Raw genomic sequence first — 14,316 nt, 5'->3', positions numbered from 1 at the left:
CCAGCTGAAGGCGTAGGACTGGGGCAACAGCGTGCGTGCCCACAGAGAGGGCTCTGAGTGCCGCCTCTGGTACCCGTGCTATAGGTTCGCCACCACTACCATAGGTTACACCTTTTGTGAACTCAATGGTATGTATCTGAGGGATTTTCAGAAACTATTAGCATATAAAGGGGAAGTGTGTATATGCCTAAGGACAAAATTTAAGTTTTTAAAAACTGAGTTCTCTAAAGAGGGGAACACTTGGAAAGCAAAAACTGTGGGTTATAGCAATTGTGCTTCACAAGTCAGACTTCTAGATAGCATACAGCAGTATCCTTTGTTTTCCAGGGATGCTCTCTTAATAAGTAAGACCTTTTTAGGGCATGGCTTCAGGAGAAAACGTCTTTATACAAATTGTTGCCTTATTATATTTCTAAATGTATGAATAAACATGAGACAGAAATAAGCATAAGCATTTGAGATGTTACTGCCTGAAAAAGATACTGAATTCCTAATCTGTGCTAGAGGAAATCTGGGACTGGCAGAGTACTACCTCACTTTCAGGTGAAATTTAAAGTGCAAATTCAGACTGTGTCCATGATATCAAAAACAAACAAGGCAGCTGAATCTATCCTTTCCTTCAGATGATGAAGCTGATATTGTAAAAGAGGAGAGTTGGTGCTTCGTGCACACCCAACAGGTTTCCCTTTTACATTTACAAATTGTATGTTTTCTGCCAAGATGTTTTATATGTAGCAAGAATATATGGGCTGAGGAAAATCATGCTAAGTCTAGGGGCATTCCAGTGCTTGCAAGGATAGTTTATTTATTAGATTTATACGCTGCGTTTCATTCAGGAGCTCAGGGCAGCATATATAACATTTACTCTTTTCATTTTCCTCCACAACAACCCTTTGAGGTAGTTTGGGTTGAAAGAGAATGAGTGGACAGAAGTCACCCAGTCAACATCTTTGTCTGTGTTTGGACTAGAATTGGAGTTTTTCCATTTATAGTCCAATATCTTAACCATTATGCCACACTAATGTACACTGAATATACTAATCTAGTGTATTTCTAACTTTGAACCTTTTTTTATTCCACCAGTAAGTTGTTAGCATTACTCAAAAAAGATAAAAATGTTTTCAAAATAAGCTTACTATCTTGAATAGCAGTTATGGAAGGGATTCATATGCAAATAGTTTGGCTAAGCAACACTTTTTATTTTTCTGTCCTTTTTGGACTGAATCTATTTTGAGCTCACAAACAGGCACATCTATTGACTGATGGCGATAACGATCTGACATTTACATGGTGCATGTCAAGCAGATAGAACCCAAATGGTTTTATAAATGGTCCCACTGGATGGTACTAATTGTGTACAGTATATAAGGAGCACTTTGCTAAGTGTTAAAATATAAATACTGATAAGTTGCAAGATCTGTATTATTTCTTTCCATAGTTTTAAATTACTGGCAATATTTCTACACTTGGCAGTTAAATGGTTACACTATTTACTCTAAAAAATTGATTGATTGACAAACGAGTCTTTGGAGAAAAATAATTCTTAATTTATTGACTAAATAGTCCTGGAAATTCTAGAATATTGTTTGTGTTTTGCTGTATTTTGTAGCCTCTCTGTATACTTTTAGAAGAGACATGCTTTTCTTGAACACATGTTTGGCACGTTCAAACTGTATCCTTGTCAATTACGAAAAAAACACCTCTAAATATCTGCCACTAACAAGCAGTCATCACAGAGAAGGACATCTCTGAAATGCTTGTGTACGGTTATCAAGAATTTCCCAAAGTTGTTACCAAACTGTCATTTTAAATGTGACCAAACAGAAAATAAAAATAAAAATAAAGGATAGAGAGTGATTCTATGATTCCTTTAATCTATCTGTGGAGGCTGTGGATTGGATTCTCTGGAGGGCTTTAAGAAAAGACTGAACAGCTTCCTCTTACTATTGGTTTATCTGTTCTTTCTGCACATTGCAAAGGGTTGGACTAGATACTCTTTCTGATCTCTTCCAAGTTGTATGAGTTTATGATTCTAGAATCATATTTACTACATTTCATTTTAATTAAATATAAAGGAAATTTAATCAAATGTGATTCTTCCAACTACTTTTTCAAACATATCCTTTGGCTTGTGCAAATGCATCTCCAGAAAAAAGTAGGGTACCCCTAACTTTATGTCCTTAGTTTATGTCATGGCATGTCAACAGTCCCAAAATCATAATCATAATGGAGTAAGAAAGGCTGTGATGTTACTGCTACAGAAAATTAAGGTAGGAGATGACCAGGCTGAGCCCGAAGGAGGGGTCAAACGCATCATCAGTCTTGAGTCCCTTCTCACCCACAAGTGAGCTAAGCCCACCTTGAATGCCATTGACTCTTATCTACTGCCAATTTGCTTTGACCATTAGTAGTTCATATTCTTGTAGAGAGCATTAGAATACAATACATCTATATTTATTTGTACTGCCTGGACTCCTGATTTCTTGCCCTTGACCATTAGCATGAACAAGTTAATCCTAGCACTTGGAGATATCCAATGAAACTAAATGGTAGAAGTACTTCTCCCTAGTATCATAGTACAGGATATTATTCTAGTTGGAATCAACCTGACTTGCAAGATCTTATTGGGAGAAAAGAGGTCCATTTTCACTAAGAAGCAAAGGAGGCTGATACTGGCTCTTTGGAGGAATCTTCCAGTTCAAATCAAAAATCTGCTAAATGTATTCCTTCCCAGGCCATATTTCAGAAAATTCTAAAAACAGAGCTCTTTCATAAACTGTTGTTGGTATAGAATTAGCCATTGATTGCTATTCATTTAAGGTATTTAATTGTTTATGATATATTAATAATAGATGCTTTAATTAGATGGACCATGGAAGTTTTAATTGTATTTCCTACCTGTAAACTACCAAGAATAACTATGGATTGCGGCAAGAGAAAAGTGTGATAAATAAATACAATAAATAAAGCAAAAGGCAATGATGCCTCTCAATATGGATTGCTTTAAAGATTTAAATTATGCAAATGTAGAGAAAGAACACTGTGAATATTACCTTTAGTTCCAGAATCAGTATGCCTTTGAATGCCAGTTGCTGGGTAACAGTATCAGGAGGTTTGCTGTTTCAGTCGCCTTATGATTATGGATTTAAAATGGCAATTGTTTGACTATTGTAGAACAAGCCTAGCAAACTAGATATTCGGTGGAATTTCTTCCAGTGTTCCTGACATCCATAGAATCTTCCTTGAAATCTGAAATTGCATGAAAGAGTTGCTATTTGCAAAATGAATCATAAGCTGAACTCAATCAGAATTTCTCTTTAGACTCCCCACAGTATGAATAGAAATATCTGAACTGAGGGCAAAGCACACTGAAGATTATGCTCCAAATGTACCTTTCACATACCTTTCAGGCTACATAACGACCACTAGTGCATGAGGTACAGCTGTGCAGTATTCAGTTCTGAAGAATGCATAGATTTTTGGATCTGGTGCAAGCAGCTTCTCTGTAAAACAAGAAACAATTTTTTTTCTGGGTCTCACATGATAGTTGTATAAAGGAAGATATGTGTTTGAATTAAGGAGGTGGTGATAAGTTGGTACTCCTTTACTGACATTAAATCACCTATGATGTCCTAACCTGCATGACTGCCACCCAAAACCAGAAAAGGATGAGAGGCTTCTTTAAAGAGAAGGTGCCCACAAATGGACCAAAATTTCCATATCTTGTGTGATAAAATTTCCTGAATCTGGGAACAGGCTCCTGCAAATGATTGCAGCTCCAGTCCTTTGTCATTAGGCCAAATGAATAGCAGCGTTTTCCCTGTATTCAAATTCCCCTGCATATTTCTATGGACCCAATACATAAACTGGCAGATTCCAAGTAAGTTATCTAAATAGGTCCTTACAAAGAAAAGTTGCAGTAAACGTTTTACAAATTGGGGGCAAGGGGAGGGGTGGATCACCAAAATGTAGAGAAAAGATTAATCTTTGCAAGCCAAGCACAATTGCTAGTTTTTGTTTTTTTAAAAAAAGTTTCCCAGAGTTACTTTCCCAGCCCCTTGTCAGATCCATCCTGCTTCCTTCTCAGACCCATCCTACGTCATACGTACTCTGAATCCAATTAGTAAATACCTAATGCCCAAGGGAAATCTTACTATCCTTGTGTGGTATAGTAAATATATGAAACTTTCTGATTTACTTTTTTTTCTGAAAACAAACCCAAAGATTGTTTATAGTAAGCTTTTATTATCAGAGACTATTATTTGGCATCCTGTATTACATAGACCTAGAAGTTTCCAGTACTGAATAAATTCAACAAATTATTTAACGATTTTGCAAATGTGGATTATTTATATAATCTCTCTCATAGTGATATACATAATATTGGAATGATCTGTTTGTTTTAATATTAATTAAAAAGCTAATTTGTCTTCTAATGGTCCTTAGAAGCTCACTATGCTTTGTTTCATTCTGTCTTTATAGATTCTGAGCCAAGAGACTTGTGCACTATATGCTATGCTCAGTTAGGTGGTCTGATTGGAAATTATACCCTGTTCCTTGATTTTGGTTTATTTAAGTAGATGTTTTTATTTATATCTGGATTTATTTATATCCTGAAATTGAAAAGTAGAGATAAATTAATAAACAGATGATATTTTTAGCATTGAGATAAATTTGTCTGAAACACTAAACACAGCAGCACATGGGAAATATCTCTTCTTTCAGCCCACTGAATAACAGCATAAGGTATGGACAAAGACATTGTCCCTTCTTTCTCCAGAAGAAAAAAATAGATTTTTAGACAGATGTTCTACATGTTTCAGATACAGTACTCAACTTTTATAAAGTACAGATAGATTTTATGGCCATGACTCAGATTTATCTTATTATGGTGTCAGTTGAACTGCACAAAATATTGATATATAAAATTTATATTTTGTCATAGGCAGAAGAGTTATGATTGTGTGTAGTTGTTATTCATCTACCACTTTCCCCTCCCAATTTAGGAAAAAAGCAGGGACGACAATAAACTCAATGGCAGATGATGGTTTTGGGCATTGTACTGCCCATCTGTCCAAAAAGACCGCGCGCGCGCACACACACACACACACACACACACACATCATTATATGAAGATATACATCCAGAAGTACATTTAGCTGTAATGTTTTGTGCTGTTTATTTTTATTGTCTTTCTTCTTTTTCTTCTGTGCTTTTTTTACTTCATTTATTTTATTTTCTATAAAATCCATTCAATATTTATTGGTGAAAAGGCAGGGCTTTTATATATACAGAAGTAGCATAAAGAAATCAACCTTTTTGTGATTTGGAACAGTTTTTCAGTTAGCCAATGGGAGTAACCCACTCTTGCTATTTTCTTCCAGACTGATCACAAGGGGCAAGAATGCTCCAGATCCTCCTTCCTAATTAAAACTAGTAAATACGCAAATAAATAGAGGATTTACTTCATGCGGCTGAGGAATCTTTATGTAATAATAAATCTGCAGGTCTTAAAAGCGTAACAAGATATTCTTGTTACAAAAGACTAAGCAAATGGAATGGCATCTTCTTGCACTAACCCTTATTTATCATTAACTTTCCAATCAATCTAAGCTTAAATCTACAAAGGTGATGAGTATCTATGTTTTGCTTTCTAAAGTGTTATGTACTATGCACAATGCCATCAGTGGACTGGTAAATTGAGGCTGGTATATTCCATATGGTTGAGTGGTTCGATCTTCTGCTAAGTATGTAAACTTTCCAATTTAAGTATCAAGAATCTTTGTAAATTTACCAGAAAACAAATGTAACTTTCTGCTCATCAGACTTCCTTTCCTATTTTTGTAATGCAGAATTTCTGTATGATAAATCTTAACATTTGGGATATTTTTAAAAAATCGATATATACTGGGTGAAATTTTACTGTTGCTGGCATAACCATATGCTACGTTAATAGTATATAAAGTCATCCATAAAGTAGAAGGCCAAAACCATCATTCTAATTAATAAATCAATTAAAATGACGGTTTTGACCTTCTAGTTTATGGACAATTATATTGATGAGTAATAATGGAATGATCTTTCATTTTTTTTCCTTCTCTTGCTAAAGCTATGCAAAAACACATGTCAGCTTCAGTTGACTTCAGTGTTTTCTGTGCTTATAAATCCCTTGAAGGACCTGTGTACTTGATGGGTTATTTACAAGTACTTTATTTAGCTTGAAATAATGGGGGATCTAGACTGTTCATATTCTTATATGGCACCCTCTGTAAAAATTCAGGATTTCTTTTTACAAACTTCTTACTGCAATTTATACATGAATGCCAAAAGAACTGATCCCAAGTCTTTTATAATGTAGTCCAACAGAAGATGTTTGCCTTTGTTCCCAATGAAGTAATTCCTTGCCTCCTTCTGCTACGTTATAACTGCTACTTACAGGGATTCAACAGAACAAGTTTCCAAGCTGTATTTGTATGAATCACTTTGGAGTTTTTCCATTTGCAATCAAATTCTGCAATCTCTATCTGCTCTAGAGTTAATCATTCAACTTACTTCTAAAATGATCTTAGCCCTGAAGATTTCATGCTCTGCTCCAAATTTTCCTTAATTTTCAGAGTTCCCCACAGTAAAATACATTAGGGCAAACCTGTCCACTCTGTGTTGACGGGAAGAAGTTAATTATGGTAATCCCCAAGCCATAAATACTAACTAGCAACAGAGGAACTTTTCAAGTAAATATGGTCCTAACTAGATTTATGGGAACGTGGCTGGTGCCAATCTTTGTCTTATTAGTAAATAAGACATGTGATGTGACATAATATCCAGTTCCCTCATGGATCCCTCATGTAGAAATGTTTTGAAGAAAGTGACATGTTTTTCCGATGTCCCCTTTACATATGGGACACATCTACATTTCACATGGTTTAAATCAATCAAATCAAGTTGCTTTCTGTAATGAATTTCAGCAGCCTTGAGGTGTTGTGTTCATGCATTCTCCCTTTTGAATACATCTTAAATGCAGCAGCTAAACAGCTGTCAATCACCCTGAGAACTCATATATGCAGAGTAATCTCAATTCAGAACTCAGTAGGGTGTGGCTTTTTTCTCAGATTAATAGCATGAGGAATTGCTGTGCAAGTTAAATTAGGACGTGACACCACATTTTCTGCTACTATTATTGTTCAGTCATTTTCAGGCTCAACATGTGTGGGCTAGCAGATTGCCATTTCCCAGGTTATACATGCATGGATTGCATTCACTCAGTTATAGAACTGCAATGATTCTGTATTGACTTTCAGTCATTCTACATTGACATTCAATGATCACAGATGCTCTAGTGAGCAGGCAGTTAAACTAAATAACTCTTTGTCTTTCAGCTATTATTCTAAGGATGGAATTTGAGTGAGACTGTGATATTTGGGTCTTGATGTCTATCTTTGGGTCTTAGTTTCTACTTTAGTAATCATACAGTTGCAGGTAGTCCTTGACTTACAACAGGAGCCTAGAATTTCCATTGTTTGTCATGACAGTCATAACTTGAGGAACTCACATAATCAATCCAGGTTTTATGACATATGGGGAGACATAGAGTGAACACAGTAATCATTAAGTGAATGCCACAGTGGTTAAATGAACCCCTTGTCCAGCTAAAGGCTTCTGGCAAAAGAGCCTGTAAATGGCCATAAATGCAAGTTGGTTGTCAGGTACTTCAAATTCAATCACATGACTGGGAGGAGTGTCTGTTGGAATTTCAAAACCAGATCGTAAGTACCTTTTGGGGGGGGACGGTCTATCATAACAACAGTCGCTAAGTAACTACTTATAAGTCAAAAACTACTTGTAATAACTGAAAAAAATCTCTCTAGCTTGTATTTAAGGGAGGTTCAAAAATTGCACATACGTGTGTGAGGTATATGTATATGTGTCCTTGAGTTATTCAGTTATACATCTTTCTGTTGTTTTGTGCTTTTGACAAATGGCATTTGATCATTATAGTAGATTATTAGCAACAGTTTCAAACTACATCCCTGTCCAAGTGCATCTATTCTTGCAAGAACAGTATGAGATTGATATAGTACAGGATTCTGCTGAATAAAAGACCTCATGGAGAGGCAGTGTGATATAGTAATAAAAGTGTGGATTTAGACGAGGGAAATCCAGGTTTTATTCCAAGTTCAGCCAGGATGTTCTCTTGGTGATCAGGAGCTAGTTACTCTGCCTCAGCCTAAACTACCTCACAGAGTAGTTCCTCTGGTGAAAAATAGAAGGAAAACATAATATATATATATTACTATGTGCTTCTGAGTGCAAGGTAGAGTATAAATTGTCATCAATCATCATGTCCTCCATTGAATCACTGCTCCTCTGATGAATAAATAAAGGCTTTTAATTCATGTCATGCTACATTGGCTGCATTGTGGTTAACTACTCAGGCAATTGTCCCCTAACAAATTAACCTACGAACTCCAAAAAATCATACCCACTGTCTTAGACAGCTTCTTAATGTAACTTAATTTTATGCCAGCTGGAACACTGTTTTCTCAGACTTCTCTGGATGAAAATTGTATTAAATAATCTCCATATTACAGGTTAATTGTTGAAACAATGGAAAATAGGTACATAGAGGGAGAGGGGACTAGTTAATGGACCAAAACAGTTCTGAACTTTATAAACAGCAGAGATTTTTCAGAAATCCTGTTATGCTTTCATAGCTCTAATTACTTTTATTTAGTTAAGTCAAATATTTACAAGTTTTGGAAGGCAAAAGCTCTATGTTTCTCACCCACAAAGCTCATAAACTGACCATAAACCTAACCATAAAACCCTTTATATATTCTCATGCCTTAAATTTTTATTGTTAAGCAAGTTCCTTTTGAATGGCTAAATTGCAGTAAGAATTTAATGGTATTCAAGATATACTCACCAAAATATGTCACAATGGAAATTTCCCAATCTCTTCTGTTTATTAGATCCCTTTATGCCCCCTCCATCTCTCTGTGTTTGGAAAGTGGGATCAAGTTTATTTATTGGAGAAAATTCTATCTGCAGGAGAAAATCATCATTATCACCATCGCCATCTGTAGAAAAGAATATATGATATTTTTATGAATTTGAACTTATTTCCAGATAGGGGACTAGTTAATGAATTTAGAGACAGGTGGAACTATAAATTCCAGCATGTAACATCTGGTGTAGTATTACAGTGAGCAGAGAAAGTCTTCTACTATTGTTAGCCAACTCACCACAGCTTTTCTTTCTCAAAGGTAAATGTTTAGATTGAGAAGGTTGTGTTGAAATCATCTTTGTAATCAGGTGTCTTCTTTTGATTTGATGTAATTTATTATTGCCATCTAGGAAAGTGTTAGAAAATCATCACAATTATTTTCCACTCATTATGCTCAAGAAAAGCTAAATACACAGCATATTCATTTATTGCTCTGCTACAATTCATTGGTTTTCCCATCCTTGATCAAGATCCATAGACATGAGGACCAAGTACGAGACAGGGCCTTTGAGTGGTGGGAGTAAAAAAATAATAACTGATTATAGCTGCCATCTTTTTTTATACCTCCCCTCCTGATAACCCTGAAGTGAGTTGTGATGTGTGGGAGAGTTGCAATGGGAATTCTGAGAAAATTGAACAAAGAGGACAAGAATACTATGATTGTTTACCTAAAAGGAGTGAAAAGTCTTTTGATTTTTTGTTATGTTAATAAATGTTTCCAATGCTGTATGTTGGTTGCATATTATTATTGATTTCTTTTTATTGCATTGCTTTTAAATTAATTTGCAGAGGTTGAGATTTATATTCCTTGGAATTATTTGCAACTGAAGTGGACCGTATGCCCAGAAAGTAACATATAGTAAGTTTTTCCCACTGTTGCCTGTCGCTTCATATCCCATTCCACTATGGAGTTAGAAGCATGGGGATATTATTGATGTAATGGGGTGAGAAACTCTACTGCCTTTCTAATATTCTCCCATTCCTTGGTTCTAAGGCATTAACACTATTAACATTAACACAAAAGTATTATATCCGTGACCAAAATACTTAAAAGATCTTCTCACCATCACCTATTCCTCAGAGATATCCTGGTTGTTTAAATCAAACTTAATCAAAGCCCTGAAATAAATTCAAAAATCACATTTTATTTTTCCTTGCATTTGATCATTTTAATTGATTATGAAGTTTATGAGATTTTTTTAAAATACTATTTTTTGTATGGAATGCTGTCTGTCTGTCTGTCTATCTATCTATCTATCTATCTATCTATCTATCTATCTATCTATCTATCTATCTATCTATCTATCTGATTTCTAAATAAATAGAGTTTATGCAATGCCAATATTGTGTACTTATGGCAAACCTATTAAATCACTGAAAAATAGTTCCTCCCAAAAATGAGTAGTAGTCCTGTGATAGTGAAAACAATTAAAGAGAGAAATTATTCAGTGGCGAGGAATTTGAAATACAGAGTTGTCTAATTTGAAGTGTGTGAAAGATTAACACATTTTTAAAAATAATTACAATGTTGTTAATATGTCAGTGCCTCTTATTTGCAAGGCATAAAAGATTGTGGTGGCTTAATTTTCTGATCCATGGATAAATGATGCATATTGTAATTGTGTTTCATTGCCTATTTTAATAATAGTCTGTAGCATATTGATTGAAAAATTTAGTTTTAAACTCATGAGAGCAGGAGGGCCCAAGGAGCTTTTAGAAGTTGGGAGAGAAAATATGCATTCTTCCAAGGTGACCCTATATGCTGAGATTTCACCTCAGGGACAGAGTTCCTGTCAGCCCTACCAGATAAACCAGATGGAAAACACGGACAGATGAACTAATTTTACTGTATTGTAAAGCTATATTAACAGAGTGTTGTAAATCTGAAGGCACAAATTCTCCATCACTAACTTTTAACAGCTTGATCCATTAGGGTGGGTTCTTCTGAAGTTTCTTTCTCTGACCATTAAGCCACTGGGGGCTCCTGCCTCTCTTATCTGATTGTTTCCTAGAAGCTTCTCTTTCCATCTTTCCCCAAGGTCTTTCACACATAATTACTTTTGCTCACTTCCAGCTACAAAATACTTTCCTTAGGGTTAATTGCAAGCCTCGGGATCTGTCAGATGTGAATTAGACCATAAGAGGATTGCAACAGAGATGCAACTAAGTTCCTTATTTAACTTTATTTAACAAACCTTTATAGTAACTTCTTCGTAAAGTTTTGACAATCTAGACCTCTACTTTCTTAGGTAAAATGTTAGACATACCACTAGACATACTACTATCCTACTTTATGCTAATGATGCAATACTTTGTCCTACACAACCATAGCATTCTGAACTTTAACTTCTTATTCTAGGCGAATACTTCTGGTCGTCAGTTATAAGTAGTCCTTGACTTACAGCTGTACTGGAGCCTGCCCTTTATGGTTATAAGTCATGACAGTTGTAAAGTATGATTTTATTTGGTGGCAATCATTAAGCAAATGTGATGGTTGGTAAGCAAACCAGTTTTGCTGAAAACTGGAATGCTGGTTTGGGGCAAAAACATCATAAAACCAGGTTATGGGGGACTGCAGAATTCTGCAAACAGACATAAATGTCATCTGACAATGAGATAAGTGGCATATAAATTTAATAAATAATATGTCGAGGATGAAACTTTGGCAGTTATGTGCCTCTGCATTTCAATTTGCCTTTAGATCAGGTACGTCAAGGCCGATCACATTGTGGGCTGTATGGTGACACATCAGGAGTTTTTCGCCTTTGCGGGGCTGGGGTGGGCATGGCCTGCATGGGCCAGATGTGGTCCATGGGCCGCGAGTTTGACATGCCTGCTTTAGATTAAGGGGTGGGGAGGTGTTACTTTCAAGTGGGTAGATGGAGAAACGAAACCTCTTTGATTCAGCTGCAGACCGTGAGAGCTTGAAGCCTTGTCAAGGACACCATAACAGATGAGGATTTGAAGCAGATGATTCCTATAACAAAGTGGACTTGTTGATATGGATTACATAAGACGTTGGGGGTTTGGCTGGGAAAACTATTATTTAAGTCTATGAATTGATATTGGAACCTCAGAGTTAGTTTTTCTTCGACACAACCAAGCTATGTATTCAATAAATTCTCAAGTTGGATGTTGACATAATATTTAAATAAAATGTGGGCCGATTGTCGAACACCTGAAAGCTAGTCATGTAACCGTGGGGCTAATAGCCATTTGACCTTCAGAATTGTAATAAATACATAAATACCGCTGGAGAGATCTGTCATAACTTTGAACAATCACTAAGCAACCATTTGTAAGTTGAGGACCACTATATAGCAACACCAAAGTGTTGGTGTTAGCTAAAAGATCTTTGAAACATAAATGGCAAATAACTAGCAATGCTCTAGACAGGAAATCTATATATGATCTGGGAATGATTTTGGGGACTATTGGGTCCTAGGGGCAGAACAGCTTGCCATTAAGAAGTGCCATCATCATCATCATCATCATCAACCTTTTTCTGTGTAGAGGCAGATATTTATGGCAGTTGCCATCAAAGTCTTTGAGGCTGGAGCTTTAGCTCAAATGCAGTACTTTATGGCTCTCAGGTGTGCTTTTATTGCAGTTTTATCAAATTGGAAAGGATTCATTTCAGTTTTCTTTTTTCTCTTTCTTGTCTTCTTTGTAGCCTTATGCGTGCCTAGTGTAGCATTACAACTGGAAGCAGGACGGATTAAGGTTGAGGCCAAGACCTGGCTTTTACGATTAATTAGTAGCTTAATTAAATTTCTTCCTGGTGGATTTAGCATCACTTACTATGATTGACAATTTTCAGTCTAATTGACATGGAAATGTAAACTCCAAATTGGCTTTACTTGGATTCTCTTTTAATTGCCTATGGGGTTTGATAAAGGGAAACAGACTAGATCAAGAACTTTAGATTGTGAGCATCAGTAGGATTTGGCTAAGCTGCCAAGTGCCGTTTACCCTGGAGTAATTTTGAGTTTTTCCCAACCAACCTCAAAAGTAACTCAACTAAGCACCTTGATGCAGTATATGGTCTTTGCACTATTTTACCATTAGAATTCTTGGAGGGTGGATTTTCATGATACCACATCCACTCCTGGAGCTTGGGGGAGGTTGAGACTCTGATTCATCTTTTGTACTCATTTTTCATTATATTTGTGCCATCATATTTGTGCAATTGGTTCTTGGTTGATGGATGAGGTAGATGTGATATAATACTGTGCATACTTCCTTTTTATTGGCAGACATAAATACAGCTGTTACTCCTAATATGGCCAAATGTTGCAGCTTGTTGCGTCTGCTAAATGGCCCTTTAGGAATCAAGTTAGTGACCAGCTATTCAAACTTCGAGCTTTCTCTGGATTTCTGACAATATTTTTTCTGCAGATATTTGGTCTACTTTATTACCTTCTTATTCTGGATTGGCCAGTTATTACAATAAAGATTTGATTAAAATGAACAGTCGAGTGCTTAGGTAGCAGAAATTTGACTACTACTTGTTTCAGGAAAGTGAACAGATCTAATTAGATAAAATAGTGCATGCACTCTGTTTGATATGACTGCTGCATTACAGCTAAACTTGTGTACGCTTTCTATACTTAAGATGCTTGATTCAGACAGTTTATAAAGTGGACACAATCTTTATGTGATGAAAATGTAGCTGTGACCTCTTCCCTTCTATTATGCACATTTCAGAATTTTGAAATCACACTGGGAACCCAGTTGGCATGATTGCATAAATTCTCTTTGTGACACAATTATGCTGTACATTATGTTATTAAATTGATGGAAGGGAAAGGTTTCCTGGTTCTCATCATGTGAACAATTGCTTTCCTGTGACTTTCTTTGCTCTTCTAAAGTTGCAAGGAGCCACTTTACTTACTGGGTTTTTGCTCTCTTTCTTAAAATCTGAATTTGCCTTCTACCACTACTTGTAGAAAAACCCTACTGTTATTTTCTTCAGCTAAATCCAGTGCTTGGGGGATGATGATGATGATGGTGGTGATGATGATGATGATGATGATGATGATGATTATTGATCATCGCACAGTCAGTCAGATGTTCAGACTGGATTTGGAATTTTTGTCTACCTATCGAGTCCTTACCAAGGACCTGGGATAGGCAGATGTGGATGTTTAATGGTATTACAGATACTGTTGCAGGATGGAAGCAGTTCCTAGTAAGGCCACCTTTTGCAATTGATTAATGGCGAATTTGTCAATGCCAATAGTGTTCAAGTGGTGTCCCAGTTGTTTTGGGATTGCACCCAAGGAGCCTATTACTATTGGTACTACCCTTGC

At 36.1% G+C, this 14,316-nt stretch overlaps 2 protein-coding genes across 6 annotated transcripts in view; one reads left to right on the top strand and one right to left on the bottom strand.

The window, feature by feature from the left end:
- LOC120312740 (E3 ubiquitin-protein ligase parkin-like) overlaps positions 1-14,316 on the top strand; it is a 489,002-nt gene that overhangs the window by 113,554 nt on the left and 361,132 nt on the right. The gene's annotated exons all lie outside the window — the stretch shown is intronic.
- The window catches only part of LOC120312739 (proline-rich transmembrane protein 2-like), a 38,213-nt gene that overhangs the window by 3,704 nt on the left and 20,193 nt on the right, over positions 1-14,316 (bottom strand). For 2 of the 3 annotated variants that reach the window (XM_039353867.1, XM_039353868.1), the window contains 4 exons: positions 9,243-9,350; positions 8,924-9,077; positions 3,404-3,503; positions 3,054-3,249 (listed from right to left, as the gene is read on the bottom strand). The gene's annotated coding sequence lies outside the window, so the exon portion shown is untranslated. Of the gene's footprint in view, positions 1-3,053; positions 3,250-3,403; positions 5,343-8,923; positions 9,078-9,242; positions 9,351-14,316 lie in introns of those variants that run through there. The other variant, XM_039353869.1, reaches the window with a different exon arrangement.

Source organism: Crotalus tigris, unplaced genomic scaffold (assembly GCF_016545835.1).
Source record: "Crotalus tigris isolate CLP2741 ecotype Arizona unplaced genomic scaffold, ASM1654583v1 scf7180000018526.697782, whole genome shotgun sequence".
Classification (NCBI taxonomy): Eukaryota; Metazoa; Chordata; class Lepidosauria; order Squamata; family Viperidae; genus Crotalus; species Crotalus tigris.
The sequence above is the reverse complement of the archived record's forward strand: the minus strand, read 5'-3'. Positions and strand labels throughout refer to the sequence as shown.